This window comes from Strix aluco, chromosome 12, assembly GCF_031877795.1.
Source record: "Strix aluco isolate bStrAlu1 chromosome 12, bStrAlu1.hap1, whole genome shotgun sequence".
Lineage (NCBI taxonomy): Eukaryota > Metazoa > Chordata > Aves > Strigiformes > Strigidae > Strix > Strix aluco.
In genome coordinates this window covers 17336869-17351573 of record NC_133942.1, presented here as the reverse complement: position 1 = coordinate 17351573, position 14705 = coordinate 17336869, and positions in this window count along the sequence as shown.

Below are 14705 nucleotides of genomic sequence, written 5' to 3'. Positions count from 1 at the left end.
ACAAGTGGGTCGAAGACAGAAGAAGAAAACTGATATTTCTCTAATGTGTAGGAACAATATTGTATTGTGAAAAGTAACTTTCATGGAACTTTGATTCTTACTCAACCACAGTATTTTGAGAATACCATTCCCAACTGTGATTTAAAGACAGAAAAATCTAGTGCTACACTGATGGTTAGTCAAAAATCAATGCTTAAAAATTGCTTCTACCTTCAACTTTGAGCTATGGGATGTTATTTTGGCTTTGAGTATCGAGTAAAGCTCATGTGTATCAGATATAGCTGATATTTCTCACTACCTACAAAATGATCAAATTCTCTTACCTTTTCTTTTGTTAAATCAAGAATTCATTTTGGTCACCATTGCTGCCTGCATTTCATAACTAGAGCCAAGACAAAGCACCTAGTTGTTTTCTTTACCGGATACCCAAGGGGAGTCAGATACTTGAATTCAGTGGGAGTAGAGCTGCTAAATACTATTTTTGATCTTAGCTGTTGGACCCTATTTTAACTAATGCATTACACAATAATTTGGGAATAATGACAACATCTCAACATGTCACTGGAAAGTTACAACCCATATTTCGGATGTGGAAACAGAGCCCCTGTGAGTCTGAGCTCTTTCCCTAATGCCACAAAATGTGTCACTGGAAAAATGTCACACAAAACTTTAGCAATGTCTGCTCTTGTTTTAAGCCCACACCAAACCATTTAATTTAAGTAAGATTTACCTCCCCCACCTGCAGTGTCATTTCTGGCACTGTACATAAGGAAATTTAACAATATCGAGTGGCCTGAGTTATGATAATGAAAGATGGTTGCTAAGAAAAACCATGATGATAGCCAAGAAATTAATATTACAGAGATGAAAATCTTCTTATAGACCCAAAATAATAGATGTTCTGTATCAATATATGACTAATCAGCACTCAAGGATTTATCTTTCAAATTACAGAACATGGTGGAGACATTTAATGCAATATGGTCTTCCTTCAGAGAGATACAGTATGTGACTAAATATCTCCAGTGAGTAATATTCACACTTACTCAAGTACTGTAAATATATCCCTGATAAATCTGGAGAGCGAATTCTTGTAAATTCTTGTTTAACACTGCAAGGAAGCTTAATAACTTTCCAATCTATCAACATGTTTTAATTTCCTACTGTGCAGTTTCTAACTGAAACAAGGCATTTAACAGAAGCGATTCAAAACTAATGGAGAAAGGACTATCATGTATTAGAAAACCTTGGTATCAAATGTGCCACCGAATTGTATGGGCTTGGGCAGGACACTTTCGAATGTGAATGTTTCATTGCCACTGTGCCTAATTATGCATGCAATTTTTCGTGAAAAAGTAAGTGCATGTACAATGTGCAGATTAAAAAAAGAAAAAAATCCATTCTACTAATAAGTGTAAATGGCTAAGAACCTGCTAGATGGTTGCAGCCAGGTGGTTACATCAGGAAGTGACATTATGTGTATTTACATGTTTTCTAAGATCCAGAATGCAGGCTGAGTAGAATACTCAGTAAAAATCATGCCACACAACAAAACCAACCTAAGTGGCATTTAATAATGTTAACCTACATGTATTTTACAGGTCTTGGAAGGGTACAAATTGGATGATTAGTAAATCAGGTTTATGTGACACTTCAAGCCCCTAGGTTTTTTTTCTCTTTTATTAGCATGTGTCTGGGGTGCCTGAAAAGGGTATGTCTACTCAACAAATTAAATCCAACAAACTCATCAACATATATAGTATACAGTTGACTTGGGTTTTTTGGGGTTTTTTTTTAGTAGAAGACTCAACCTAATTTCTTTAGCCCCTTTTCTGAAAAAACAAACCCTGAACCGGTGCTCAGTGGGAGGATGCAATTTGCAATGGTGTACACATAAGCTTGTGTTGGTCAGAGGGAAGCCGGGGTATTTGGTCTTGCTGGATCTGGAGGGAAGCAGATTTCAGAGTGAAAATGCCATCACTGAGACATCCTCAGGATAGGGTTCATCTCCCTTAAAGCAGTGTATATGCCTAGATCAGAGTAAATTGTATAATGATATTGCTCTCCTCTGCTGCCATGAGAGCAGATGAATTTAGAGCCAAACCTTTAAAACAGCTGGGACACAGGCCAGGCAAGGCTGTAAGGAGCACTAAGAGAAAATCAGTGCAGCTCCTTAAAATCTAGGGGACTGCACTGTGGTAAAGTGTCAGGAGCCACACCACCCAAAATCTGAGCTGCCCAGTAGTTTTCAGATATTGCCCTGAGAAGAAAGTTCAGAAATAGTCAGAGCTGTGATGGATAGATGCCTGATTCATAGCTGCTACATTTGGGTGTTACATGAATCAATCTTTACTGATGAAACTGAAAATACCTCAACTTTTTTTTTTCATAGGTGGTAATGATCTTTGGTTATCTACAGTTTTTTTTCTCTAAGCATTGGGATGTTTCCTAGGGAATTAATTTAAGGAAGAGAGTTGGTGCAGCCCTTTACATGAGCAAACGCAGCAATGCCTGTATACTATTTTATAAAATGTGCAAGGGGTTTTTTTAAACATAAATTATTCATTTATGATGATGATGATGATGCTGCTGCTACTGTGTATATAAACATTTCCAGTCCCAGAATGGGCATAAACTACTTACTCTGAATAGCGAACATCAAAGAAAACAACTGAGCTGAGAATTAATGACTCACTATTTCTGTTTTTTCAGCTCTAGGGGTCTCTGCAAAAGAAACATCTTCCTACAAGTGATAATACGAAATCTTCCTGTTCCTCCTACTTGTCTTTTTCCTCCATAGGGTCTTTCAACTTACTTCAAGTATTTGAAAAACTTCCTACATTTTTCCTATAATCTTCCAAATCAAGTTTCCACAGTTTGTTGAAGACATTCTAATCTCCTGCTACCTGACAGGACTTTCCAGTATTCTCTGCAAAATTGATAATATCTGATTTTTTTTTTTAACTGCAAAAAAAAAAACTTAGATGGTGAAATAAACACAGAAAACCAAATGCTCAAAACATTACAGGACCCTGCAATAGGCCAAGGAATGAAATCATTATTTCCTGACCCCCTCAAGTCACCTTTTGCCTACCACAGTGCAGAGAAATTTGGAGTACAGAGACCCACCTCCTTTTTGCCTGTTATTCACGTAATTAACAACATTGCACCACTTCACAATAGTCTTTTAAATGTAAATCTTGTCAATAGTGGTGCTTCCCTTTGAATAATACATTCCTAGACATCCCTTGTTATGATTCACAGCTCTCTGGTGCAATTTAGTCCCTGGTAACTCTCTCAAAAGTTCTTGAGACTTATATTTCCATCATTTCAGGACACTCTTTGTAAAGATGAATATCTTTTAATACCTCTTGCCTGGGTGCAAGGGGTGACCCTGATTTTTGCAAAATCTCATTTTGCAAAACACATGCTGAGTATATTAAGGCCCTGATGAGATACAGCACTGGCAAGAGAAACCTTCAAACATTACTTTTTTTTCCTCCATAAAGTGGAAAACTCTAAATGATACTGTTGATTAGATACAGCATATTGGTAAAGGTCTTGCTAGCTCTCCTGAGCGTGTCTGCTTGACTTCTAAATTCACAGCACTAAAATGTTTTCATTCCCTTTCCCTTCACTCCCCACTTAATCCTTAAGCATTTTCACCTTAATCCAGAAGTTTTCAAATGCCCTGACAAACCAGCTAAATGTAAAGAAATAGCTGCTTCTCTTAGCTTTTTTTCCTGTCAATCATTTAAAACCCAGCGGAATGTGTGATGAGGATGACTCAGTTTGTAGAAAAGCAGCAACTTAGCAGTTGGCTAATGTTTTGCGAGCTGCTCGGCTTAAACAGATGGAATACTTGTATTTCATATCTCAGCACTGTCCCTGATTACGGTTTTTTAGCAGTCCCAGGTACTAACTACCTCGGCATTGGAAGAGATTGGTGGCAGCCTGGTGTTCACAGCTTACTTGTGATTCTGTAAGGTTTTCTTATTATATTCAATAGTTCTGTCAGACAGGTGTTGGAAGGATGCAGTTGTGCTTTGGGGAATAGCAGGTAAATTTATGCATCTTTAAAGAACTGGCAGATTTAGCTGCCTACATATGATTTAAGGGCCTGATCCTAAACCCATTAAACTTAATGGGAGTTTTTCATTGACTTAGTTGGCTTTGGATTAGCTCCTAAGTGAATTTCCAGTAGAAGGCAAAAACCCAGCCAACAAACCTGTCGATTTCTTGGCACACTCATCTCCTTTTAGTGAGCAGTGGCATAGCCAAACTTTGTAGCACTGTCCACTAGAATTATTCTGACAAACACAACCTTTACCTGCAGACACTTTTACCTCTCACCTGGAACCCTCAGAATCCTTGATAAAAGCTTGAAGGAACAGGTAAATATATTACAGGAATTTCCCCACAGAATTTTTGTTAAAAAATGAAAAAATAAATATAGGCTTTATTTAAATAAATTAGCATCTATTGCCTTAGAATAGAGAATTGCTGTACCATGTTGGACCTAAAGGCCATACAACCCACTGCGCTCTCTGAATTCAGCTAAAAGCAGATCTCTTGGGAACAATACAAGGATATTTTTCTAAAATATTCTGTTTTTCAGTGACCTGTGGCTTAAAAACTCCCTGAACAAGAGATCTCTATGCACTGAATAGCTCTCAATGTGTTTTTCTTCTGCGGAGTTCTCCATAAATTGTTTCTGAAATTATGCAACCACCCCTAAATCTTGTTACAAGGAATTTTACAAGTTGCCTTTGTGCTACAGAGTGAAGTCTTGTTCGGTTTGAATATACCCCTTACTACTTTCATTTGACAACTTTTAAATCTTAGATTACTAGAGACAGTGAACACTCATTATCTATTTGCCATTTCCAGACCAGACAGAATGTTAAAGACCTACATTTGACCTCCTCCTCCCGCTCCTAAGTTGGTCTTTTTCAAGATAAAAAGTCTTGATCTATTTAGTTTAACTTGGAAAATATGATGTAACTTTTCCTAACCTCAAATAATTATGGACCTGCAATTAAATTTTGTGGCCAGCTTGAATTCAATCAATACATTAGGCTTACTGGACATGATGATATTTGTTCTGACTTTTTATTTTTTAATACCAAAATTAGTCTGACTCAACCTCCCTCATGAGATATTGCAAGGGAAAATAAGGGTGGGGGGGAAATCTCTATTTTGAGGATTCATGCCGTTGCATTAGTTAATAATGAGGGACATATTAGTATTCCTGAAGTTCCTATAGTCTCTATGCTTCATACAGAGCTGTAAAATAAAACAGCCATACCCATTAATATGCTAATGTTATATGCTATGACCATGTTGCTGTCTCTGAGTATCTCCACTGTCTCCCTATCTCTTTCCATATCACATTAACACTCCCCGGGTGAAATCCTGACCCTACTGAAGTCAATGGCAAAACTCCCATTGACTTCAATAGAGTCAGGATTATCTCCTCCGAGGAGCTTTATGACTTTGCTCCTGACTGCTTTTCTATTTTCACATCCTACTGTATCCCCTACTTGCTCTCTCTCTTTTCTGATAAATGCACACCCTCATGCTCTCATTTATTTTGGTCTTGCACTCCTAATTCTGCACCTTTTTGAAGTAAGTCTTCCAACATGGAAAAGTCTTCCTCTTCTCTGCTCTGCCTGCCCATAGACTCACTCCTTTTGCTATCAGACCCTGCTTTAATGCTGTATGGCTAATCTTTCACTGATATCCACTGTTCAGGCATTCTCCTCTACTTTTCCTGCATCTGATCATGATGTAGGATATACTAAAACTGCAAGAATAGGTGAAAATTGCCTGCCTACCTCCTCAGATGACTTCAGACAAGGTGTTCATATGCAAGACATCTACAGTTAGGGAAATGCTTCCCAGGCATTTTCTCCCTCTCATTTTTCCACCTTGTATTCAGTCCTTGCATTAGATAGACCTGTAATATTAATTCCTCACAGTCCCGCCTTATATTTTTAATTTAATTTTATTAGAGTTATGCACAGTTATAGAAAAAATAAATTAGCCTAAAATTAACATGTTGAATAGGCTAAGGAGTATTTAGAAGTGAGCAGAGGATAATGCTTTGTAGATAATTTATCATGCAGGCAAGAAGAAAGAGTTTGCCTGACTAAGGACTTCAGACTCTCCATGAATATATAGTGTAATCAGTAAAGAGTTTGCATGATCAAGCACTAACCAGAAAAAGGTCACAATGCAAAGTTCATTTAAATCAATAGGAAGTCTCTGATTGTCTTGGACAGAGGCTTAAGTAAGGATTTCAGGATTTGACCCATTGCATTGCATCGCACAGAAACTTTGTAATGTATTGTGGGTTGTGGTTTGTTGGTGTTTTTTTTTTTTTTTTTGATTGAAGTACATAGGCTGAGCAGCTTTATACTGTTGACTTTGAATAGTTTTGAGCCTAAGCTGAAAGACCCCAGAAACTATTAATACCCTCCAGAGAAATATCAGCCTGCAATAGTGAGTATGGATCCCTCTTGTTGACCTAGTTTATATCTACAGAATCAACCTACACAATTCTTTTCACCAGCTGCTCTGAGGCTTAGGGAGATGGGGTGTTAATTAATGAGACATTTGTTGAAATTTATAAGGGCTTTTCCTATCCAGGTTAGACATAAATTATGAAGGCTCTGGCAAAGTGGGCAGAATATTGTTGACTGTAACTGTTCTGCTTATTTTAGCCAGAACTGGAGAAAATAGGTCTTCAAAGAACAATTTATGTGCAGGAGCAAGCTTGATGAGAAAAAGAGGAGAACATTTAACAAAAAAAAAAAAGTCACGGTATGAAGTGATTTGTTTTTCCTGTTCACTGTACTATTACTTTTTGAAATTTCTTTTTCAGTATGGCCTTTCAGTCCCTGATCTGTTAGGTAAAGAATAATCGTATGCTTATGAGACTGTGATCTGTCTGAAATGGGTATGATGTCATACAAAATTCAGTATTATCTGCTGCCTGGATTCCACAGAGATAAATACATTGGAAATGCACACACACAGAGAAAATTAGATAGATTTGCTTTGATTATGTGTAGTCTCCTTTTTAATGTTAATTTCTCACAAATATTCTAGCATGGGAATTTAATGGCAGACGTGTTTGTAAAAATATCTACTTTTAAGTGAATGTTGGAGAACAGTGGTTTTCTTAATAATGAAAAGCAAATTTCCATTTCTGAATCATAAGCATTGTCATTGTCAAGCTAATTCAAAGCCTGACATTTTATCAGTCAGGAAAAGAAACATGTAACATGCATTTAATTAATATCTCCCTCTGAGGGTTCGAACACACATAGGAGTCTATGATAGCTATTCATTTAGGAGCCTTTCAGTTCAAGCAGTGGATCCAGATCTGGAGGTCCCTGTTCCCATTCACCCTCAACTCTTTTCATTTCTTATGACATGTGTCACATTATATGCCAATAGGGCACCCATTTTGCAATGAAATATATTTTCATCGGAAAATGCTGATTCACTAAAAGCAAAATGTTACATGGAAACATATTGATTTTGATGAGCTTTAAAGAAAGTACAGGTGGGCTTTGCTAAATATTCATGTTTTTTCCATTCAGCTTGCTTGATAGCTCTTAGGATCTGTAAATGCTGAACTTCCTGGACTTGTGATCTGTTTATTTGGGAGATCCAGTCCCAGTCATCCCCCACCAAGAAGACAACAATGCCTGAAAATCCTCATTTGTGATTCAGATCCTTGCACACCTAAAAAGCTTAGGGAAGCCTGTACAGTGCTACTAATTTGGGAGTTTGGCTTCAATTTTATTCCCAAAATTTACTTTTATTCATATTTTTTGTAAAAATCTGGTTTCATTCTGAAAATAAAAAAAGCTCCACAGTTACTTTCTTCTTGCTTTTTCTCCAGAATTTCTAGCAAAATCACATCTGCTTGATTCATAACACTTGTTCATGAGCACCAAACACAGCTGCCTCACAAACCATTCTCAAGATGAGAATCTGAATTAAGTTATTAGACAGATCCAAACACTAAGAGCTGCTACAAGCTGAAAGTAAAGGGTTAAATCCATCAAACAAATATTTTTCTGAATTACTCCTATGGCAAATTCAGGCAGGAGCAGCTTTCTTTCATGGTTACTAGACCATTAACAAAAAACCAAACCAACAAACAAACAAACAAAACAAACAAACAAAAAAAAAGCACAAGTCTATGTCCTGAAGATGATGGTTCACCCTTGGTGGAGACATTTCATGAGCTACTGCAAATCCTATTTATCTGACACCGTAGAGTTATCATAGACTCAGAAATCAAAGAAGGCCCTGTGCTCAAGTCACTCAGATCATCCTTTGCGCTTTCCTTACCGCAGTCTTCACCCTGGGACTGTTTCCCTGTAAGCCATGTGGGCTCCTTACTGGTCCAATAGCTGCTCAAATGCAGTGATCTCTGGGACAATCAAAAACCACTTCATGTTCCTTGTCAGGCATTGGGCTCCCCAATCTCTTATCAATTATCTGTCAAAGAAGAGAGTGTTCTTCTTCATTAGCACATTGCAGTGTGGTAATTAACAACCAGATAGCATGGGGCTTAAAAAGTGGCCTCTCCTGACCACTTGTTCAATAAATATTGACATAAGCACGAGCAAAAGTGTGTCATATGGGTCTTTGCTAAAAACAACAAGCAAGAAAAGAGGAGAAAAGCAAACAAATTGTATCACAACTTGTTTTTTGAAGAAACCTCTATCGGGTTTTAGCAGCAAATGGAAACAATTTGGGCATTATTCAAGCCCAGGTTGCCTTGTTTCTTGTTCCTCTCCTGACTAAAGATGTGTCCCCCTCCCCCTGCTTTTGGGTGGGGGGCAGAAAGGGGAGGTTACCTTCCTGTTGAAATAAGCCAGCAAGAACTTTGTCAAGGAATGAACTCTTACTGTAACCCACACCTCATTTGTCACCCTGATGGGCTGAGGAAAAGTGACATTTACAAACTGAGAATGAAAGTACATCCATTTCACCAGTCTGACACCCTGATATAATAACTATTTACCTTGAGAAAGAGGGACTGAGATTTCCGATTCTTGTGAATCTTCTCACTTTGGCACTTATTTTCTCACTCTGTCAAACAGCCCCAGATTAATGGAACAATTTGTTCAACAAATCATATTAGCAGAAAGCGCACAGGGTAAAGAGAAGGAGGCGGGGGAGCAGGAAATTTTTACTCATTCATAGCAGTGGTATCTCTGCAAATAAAAATGTAGTTATGCCTGACATTTACAGAGGTACAATGTGAAAGGGAAAAAGTGTAATGACTTTGGGCAGTTGAGAGATCACTTTGCAAGAACAGTAGTGCTCAAAAGGGAATAAGATAAAGTTACACATAACATCTAGATTGAGCTTCTTTCTGGAACATATTTGTCAAACACAGCAGGATCCGTCTGTGTTTAAAAAAGAGTTTTCCATTAAAATTAAGCACCGTGTGCTTTCCTAACTATAAAGGAATGCTCCCTTACAGTTTGAATTTCAGAAATGTTAGGTAAAGAATTAAAGTAAGTTGAAGCGATAAGGTGAATGCTATGAATCCTTCTTGCTGGCTTGATACAAACCCCATCTAAGTCAGTGGAGGGTTTTCCACTGACTTCACAGGACTCCCAGTTAGGCACAGAGGAGTCAGAAACCCAGCTCTTCTGCATTTATTCCTCATTTACACTGCATAATACCACTGAAAAAAACAAAACAGACAAACAAGGTTTCTTCTGTTTTCCTATACATACATAGTTCGGACCATGGAGACAAGAGAATGGAAGAATGAAACTATAGTTATTTCAGCTTCATAGGGGCACAAATGTAAGTAGAATCAGTCCTGAAAAGTCATCTTGGGTATATGTTTTGGTTAGCAATTGGTAATGAGTTAAGACCATATTGATGAGTAATTCACTGGGCAGCAAACCATATTTATTCCTCTCAGATCTTTAACCCAGAGCTCCCTGCAAGACTGTGTGTCAGTATTTATAGTATATACAGAGTAGATTATCTTTAAAAAGTGTTTCTTTTTAAGTCTGTGATGCCTGTTTCTGCTAGCCATGAAAATATACAGAGCAATGTAGCATCATCCCCCTGCATGCACACTCACACACTTACAAACACATTTTAAGAGGACACTCTAAGTTTGCCATCACATTAATTTATTTCTGTTAGCTTGGTACAGCAGCACCGTACCCTGCATCTTCAATGAAAATTGACGCTTCCTTGTTCCACGTTTCTTTATGCCATGACCTTGGGTGTCAAGGGAAAATATTGCGTTGCATCCTTGTGTTGCTTGAGTCCTGCTTCTCTCTTTATAGCTTATTACTTGGCACACTTCAGAGCACCGTGTACTGCAATGAGATATGCACTGTACAGCTGGCAACACTAGGAATACTTCAGGCTATGGAGATAAGGAGAGCTGAGCCTGTTGTGCAAATAATATTTTGCTCCAAATTCAAGAATTTAAATGTACAGTTCAAAGATTTCTGATGGTAAATTGTTACTTTCTTAATAAAATTTCTTCTTTTATGGCTTGTTTCATAGCTCAGTGAAGCCCTAGATCAGCCCTTCTCCATGAGGATGCTGATTCTCTAATACCTGCCTCTCATACCATACCATTTCAGGTATGTTTGTATGCTGAGCAGGATGACTGGGGAGGAACCTGCCTTCTGCATGACTGGGAAAAAAAAAAAAAAGCTGAAAACCCAAAGTCATTACTTATTAATTCAACTGGTTCTTACCTGTGTTAGTGAATAAGATATATGCACAATTTGCTAAGGATCCAAATGAAGGGAATCCAGCACAATTGATGCAGTCAGGATTTACAACAGCACCACAGAGAGCAGAAACTGTTCTCTTCAAAATATGGTATGAGTAAAGGTGTTCACTGCCGACATTTCCTGAGCAAGCACAGCAAAAGAACAGTTGCTAAAGCTAACCTGATTTTAAGTGGCTCAACCTCTTCAACCTATTTCAGTAAATCGAGAGCTTCTGAGAAAATGTTGCCCTCTTCCCCTCTTCACCCACACCATGCTGAGCAAAAGTCAGATTTAGGAAGGCTGCAAAGTCCCTTTGCTGACCCTTCCTCTCCCTTCTCCCCCCATGTACTGCTTCACTGCTTGCTGGTTTTGTGAATTCCTGAAGTTCCCTGTTCTAGATGGCCCTGAGGGCAAAACCACCAACAGCCCCTATGGCTTGAACAGTGGCCAAAGATGAAAGTAGTAGACTTCTTGGCTGCTCTTCCTTGGACATCTCCAACCTAGCACACACACGAGTAACAACATAATTAGTTCAGAACAAAAGAGGCTTTGTACACTTCGAGATTTACACGTCACTGATCCTTCTGGATGCATCCCCGTTCCATGGAAAGTAAATTACAGCACAAGGACTCAGTTGCAAAAAGAAGTCTGCGAGACTTGGCACATGCTGTGGTCAGATGGCAGGTTCTCCTGCCAGTCTGCAACCCCCAAGGTAAACAGAGATCAATTCCAGCCTGGTAGGAGGAGTTTCTGGGGGAGTTTCTGGGGATTTTTTTTTTTTTTTTAAAGAGCAATCCTCTTCTTTCATTTTGGTAGGCTACCACAAGGGGGAAAAAAATCTGGTTTTATATCTTGAGGGTTCACACACAGAATCACAGAATCACAGAATCACAGAATGTTTTGAGTTAGAAGGGACCTTAAAGATCATCTAGTTCCAACCCCCCCTGCTATGGGCAAGGACACCTCCCCCTAGACCAGAGAGAGTATTGAATTTTTTTGGCAAATCTGAAATTTTGTGGATGGAGCCTCTGGACAGTTTTATTATGTAGACACTGAAATAAGCTTCTGGTAAGGGCTAGTCTTCCTTATGACAGCATTAAAAGAAGGAAAAAGGAGGTGCCAAGGTGGCTATATTGCAAATGGAAATATGCCACAGAGAGGCTAAAATCAAAACCAAAATAAAAAACAAAACAGCCCTCCTTCTCCAGGGAACTGGAAAAGAAAGAAACACAAAGCACTGATTGTGGGTCTGTCCTTCCCAAAGCATCTCTGTTTGCCAATATATTCATATTACAGAAGCAAGTGCTCTCATCCTTTCCCAGCTGGGGATTCTCCATCTCTCCAGGCCTGTTCGCTCCCATTTAGTCACAGATGTAAAGATGGGCTGGAGGTGTTTGACACCTTTTCTAATTTTCTAGGAATGACTAAAAAGAACAAGGACTCTATTTCAGAAAAGGGCTCCACAGCAGAGGTCAATTTGAAGGCTGTATGAACAGTGAGGGATGCTCTAAGAGATGGTCCTGAATCTATAAAAAACAAATAAAAAAATTAAATCTCAAAAACTAAAATCCATGAGGGGTGTGTGTGTGTGTAGCACTTGCTTTGAGAAGAGTAAATCATGTATTTTAATTTTGACCTCTTTGAATATTTCACATTTTTATCGTCATGGCAACTGATGTTTTTCCTTTAGAAATATCAGCAATTCAAACCATAACTCCCTTTCCCTTCCTGGCTTCTCCATATCACTGGATTATTTGCCCAAGAAAAACCTCCAGTAAATTGTCTGTGCTCCCACTGTAACAATGAGAGGAGGCATTGGATGTGGAATATCATGTACCTGGGTACAAATGCCCAACTAGAGTAGCTCTCCAAGTCAGAGATGGCTTTTGGCAGGAGCCAGGACTTCTCCAGGTGCAATCACAGCTGTCTGAGTTGGATTTTCTGTGTAAGCAACACTGCAGCCCAACCCTTTGTTCTTTGTATGAACCTCAGTGCCAAGGGTGTATATATATATAAAAAGAAAATAACCCCCAAAACAAACAAAAAAAAACCCCAAAAAAACAACACAAGAAAAAAAAATGCTACTGTCCTATATTAAATTCTGTGTTCATAATTGGATTTTATGGGGCTTAATCTTCATGGGCTAGCTGAAGGAACACCCAAGACCATCAGCAGAAGTTGTGCTAATCAGACCTTATTCTGGAATTCTATTTTGCAGAGCATACAGGCTAAAGACCTCTCTCACACATCAGTCATGAACATTTGGAGGGGAGCTTTGACTCCCAAATAGCAATACTGGTCCTTGTGTCATGGAGATGGTTTTGGTTATGTGTGAGTGCAATAACCTGAAAGTTGAGCTCTGTCCAGAGCTGCAAACCTACTTGCGTATAGCCAAGAGGAGAATTTTGTGAACTGAAAAATAAAACCCTTAAAAAATGTATATATCTTGCAGTGAAATATGTAGCAGATTAATATGAAATATGAGTAGCATTTTGCTTCTTTGGTGACATCCTTTATGACTTCTTATTCGTAATAATTCTTTAGATATTGAGCAAGCAGTTCCATAAGTATAGGATTTAACAAAGCCTAACGAAGATATTTAATGGATACATGTCTTGTAGTTGGGTTTTCTCTGTTTTTTTAAGGTGAAAATACTGACAGAAGCTATTTCTCCAGGAAGCTTTTCCTGGTCTAGGGACATTCATAATGCCTCTCCCCTGTGTAAATTATCTGATGTCTAATGGTGACAGACGCGTACACACATACACAGACTGTGATTGCATAAGCCTTGTTTCCTGAGTAAACCATGCTGAAAGAACCCATCAAGAATGCTAATCAGAATTTGAGACCTTCAAATACTGTATGATGTAACAAAGCTACAGATTTTCATGTAAAGTTGCAAAACTTACATACATAGCTCTAGATATGTGTGTATTTAAAGTTTACAGATATATTTGTATATATTTGTGTACGTATATATATATGCACAGTTTTCCAAGTATTAGGAAGTCCCTTCTTCAGGCAGCACATTATCAGGTTTTTTGCCTGTGCCACTGAACGCGTATTAATTTGATGTGACTCAGCTTGCTGCATGATTCATCCAAAATGTGAAAGGGGGCAGAGTGGGTGGATTGTCTTTTACATCTAATACCCCATAATACAGCCTGGGGTATATGGGCTCGGGACACCCACATATTTAGAAATCCGACGTGAAACTTTTTTCACCCCTCTGATTAATATGGAGACACTGGTGTGAGTTTTATACACTCTGCTCATCAGGCCAATGTATAGAGACTTGCTGAGCTGAGACATAAATATGGCCTAATCATCAAATGTGGATTCAGGTCTCCCCTGCTGAGCAGGTAACAGTCTAAAGTGTTTAAACTGATACCTGCCCAGCATGTGGTATCTTAATCAGCATCACATTCCTGCACTTCCTCCCTCACTTTGGTCTACAGAGACAATGACCTCAGGAAGACAATTTTATTTTAGTGTTCAAATTTGCCTATATGGATATATTTTTAACTCCTGCATTGCCTCATGGATGAGCACTGCACCCTCTGTGCAAAAGAAAAGGTCACCTGTACAAAGGGAATTATAAAGAGAGGTCATCAGATGGAAGGTTGGAAACTGAGAACTTTAATGAGCAGTTTAAGAGGTCACAAATTTTTTCAGTTTTCATAAATTTAGGCCAAAATTGGAAGTTGGGCTGGTATGGAACAGATTTACAAATCTCATTCTTCTCCTGCAAACGACAGTTGCAGTATGGCCGCAAACAGTTGTGGTCACTAGGGAAACTCCAGCCAGGAGTCAAAGATGCGTCTCCTCATTCCTCCCTCAGGCAGAGATCCAGGGCCCAGGGAATGACGAAACCTCTGTATGTCATCATCCTTCTTTCTGGGCAGCTCCAGCCAGAAGGGA